At 42.6% G+C, this 3162-nt stretch overlaps 1 protein-coding gene across 2 annotated transcripts in view; it reads right to left on the reverse strand.

The window, feature by feature from the left end:
* The window catches only part of Pip5k1b (phosphatidylinositol-4-phosphate 5-kinase type 1 beta), a 240508-nt gene that overhangs the window by 170681 nt on the left and 66665 nt on the right, over window positions 1-3162 (reverse strand). The gene's annotated exons all lie outside the window — the stretch shown is intronic.

Genomic DNA, 3162 nt, shown 5'->3' on the forward strand with positions numbered 1-3162 from the left:
CCTCATACACACTCACACACACACATATAGATACCCTCATATACACTCACACACACATATAGACACCCTCATACACACTCACACACACATATAGACACCCTCATACACACTCACACACACATATAGACACCCTCATACACACTCACAAAAGACACCCCATGCACACACACACCCACATATATGCTCGCATATAGACACCTCATACAAACTCACACATGTTCACACACAGCTACCTCATAGTCATAACCACATAAACTCATAGACACAACTACATACAGATACACACAGTTAAATACACACATACCATAAACACATTCACATACTAAATTACACATGCTCACAGACACACATACATCAAGCAGACATACCATGCACTCACACCACACACACACACACACACACACCCCACTCACACAAAAACAGACAGACAACAAAACATCAAAGTAAGGGTTCAAGCAATAGGCAGTTCAGAAATTCAGAGAGAACCCAGTGGAAGAGTCAGGAGACACTTCGCAGAGCAAGCAGGCAGTGCTTGACAGAGTCTGAAAGGTCACAATGCAGCCTCAGGACCGAGATCAAGACTTCCAGAAGGAGTTCTTCCTTCTGGGGTATGAACCTGGCCCCGCTGTCCCTAAGTCATCGCAAAGGACCAGAACAGACTGACAAATGCTCCAGATGAAATCTAGTGACGTTTTATGATTGACATTTTATGATTAGAACTGAGCAGTTCTAGGTGAGAAAATACCCCAACTCTCCCACTCTTCAGCAATAATTTTAAAAGGAATAATAATAACAACTAAAACAGAAAATCTCCGTCACTCCGTGAAATCTAAGCGGACCATGAACTACTTTAAACATTCACAGCACTCACCAAAGAAGAGCATATCTCTAGGCTAAGAAAGTGGGCCAAACTTACAGAAATAATTATGCCACGGGTATGAAACTAAGTTTCCATTTATAAGTAGAAAAGAAGTCATGAAGGAAAAAAAATAAATGACAAGGGAATAAAATGAGCCAGACAAGACATGAGGAAATGAATCATAAGCTTTTAGCTCTAATGGCTGGCTCAGGATTGCAGTAAAAACACTAATTTATAGATTTATTTTTCATTACAAAATGCCACGGTGGGGGAGGGGAGAAAACTTTCAGTTGATTTTTTCCCCCCATGTATTTTTCTGAAACTACAATTATATATAATGTAAGGGAATAATTACTGTAAATTGTTTAGTAATAACTCAACAAGAAAGGAAGAGGGAGCTAATTACCCCATGTATCAGATGCTCTCTGGCCTTGAGAATTCAAGCCTTTGTTCAGACAGAGTTTCCTATGTCTGTGTTTCTTCCGTCTGTCTTTCCTCCATCTGACCGTCTTCTTTCTTCTGTCTGTTTTTCCTCTGTCTTTCCCCATCTGACTTTCCCCCATCGTCTAATTCTGGTTCTTTTCCTCCCTGCTTCTCTAATCAGGTTCCCTCCCACCCCCAACGCTCCACTGAAGTGACCCCATGTCACTGAGTCTCTGGGCTCAGAGATCTCCTCTCACCCTACCTGCGAGACCTACTGCAGTGGGCAGGATCGCCAACCATGCCTATTTCTTCCCATGGCTTCCAGGGCACAGCGCTTTCTTGGTTTCCTACTTCCCTCATGGCTCCTTCTCTTTCCCTCTCTTCCTGACCTTCCAGTGTCATGGTGTACCCCCAAGGTTTAGTTAGTATTGTCTTTACTGCTGCCTAACCCTTTCGCAGACTTGTTTAATCTCAACTTTAAATGTACCCACAAGCAGATAACTCCTGTGTATTTGCAAGGTCCTCTTTCCAGAACTTCGGACTCGGTTATCTAACTTGTTTGACCCTCACTCCAAATCAGATGTTTAATAAACATCACCCCCTTTAAAAACACATCCAAACTGCGGATATCAGTAGTGTGCATTTTCACAGCCCTAGCTGTAAGCCCACTCCACACTCCACTCACAAATTTATTCCCAAGTCTTAGCTGATGGGAGTTCCAATGCTTTCTGTTGCTCAGGCTCAAATCCACAGAACTGCTCTTGGTTCTTCCCCTTGCTCCTGTCCACCTTAAACCTGCCAGCAAAATCTGTTGGCTCTACCTTTAAAAATACATCTAGAATTGAACAGCTACCCCTCTGCCCGATACTATCAACCTTGTCCAGGTCACCGTGATCTCATACCTGGACTGCTGGAAAGCCTCCTAGTTAACTCCATTTCCACCCTGCCCTTTTCCCTAAATCAATTCTCAACTTTTCAATAATGTTCTTTACAAAACTCTAAAACCGATCATGGGACTTCTGTGCTTTACTCCTGTGATGGTTCCCACTTTCACTCAAAGCACTTCTATTCCTGCCTCCTAGACCGCCTTATAAGGGGTAAGGCAAGTTACCCCTTACATATATGTACACGCATAATTCTCCTCTCCACCCTGTTAGAATATAAGCAGAATGTGTGTCCTGCTGACCAGGAGTCTCTGCTTTTCACATTAATATATCCCAAGAGACATTAATATATTCTATGGACCAGTGGGAGCCTCATAATAGGGTTTCACATAAAAATGGCTTAATGAATGAACTTCTGATCTCTTAGGAAGCTATTCAGAGCTCAGCCATGTGACTAGACACCTTCCACTAAGACTCTTACTGCATTCCTCACTTAAAGGCACAGTGTTCCCGAGTATGTGCTTAATAACTAGCTTTCCAGTCACAGTTAACGGAAGAAAAAGAATCTCACCACAAATATCACAAAATCAAAACCAAACCAACCAAACAAACAGAAAAGGATTCTCATTTATCCATGTACCATTGATTCATCCACTTAGAAAACACTTGGGTAAGTAACATGCTATGCTCAGGTCTTAGGGACTAAAGTAAAAGACTTTGTTCCTACTTTTGCACGAGGAAAGAGGCAAAGAAGCACACGAGTAGAATTCAGTCCACTGTGCTTTTGACTATAAGTCCTGTCTATGAAAACAATCTGCAGAGAGCCCCGGGGAGAACCAGAGACCATCAGGACCACTGTGCCCCTTTAGGTAAGTTTTTAAGGAGTTTGTTAAGGGGCCAGTTGTGGAGGAGGAGGAGGAGGAGGAGGAGGAGTTGGAGGAGAAGAAGAAGAAGAAGAAGAAGAAGAAGAAGAAGAAGAAGAAGAAGAAGAAGAAG

Source organism: Mus caroli, chromosome 19 (genome assembly GCF_900094665.2).
Source record: "Mus caroli chromosome 19, CAROLI_EIJ_v1.1, whole genome shotgun sequence".
Taxonomy (NCBI): domain Eukaryota; kingdom Metazoa; phylum Chordata; class Mammalia; order Rodentia; family Muridae; genus Mus; species Mus caroli.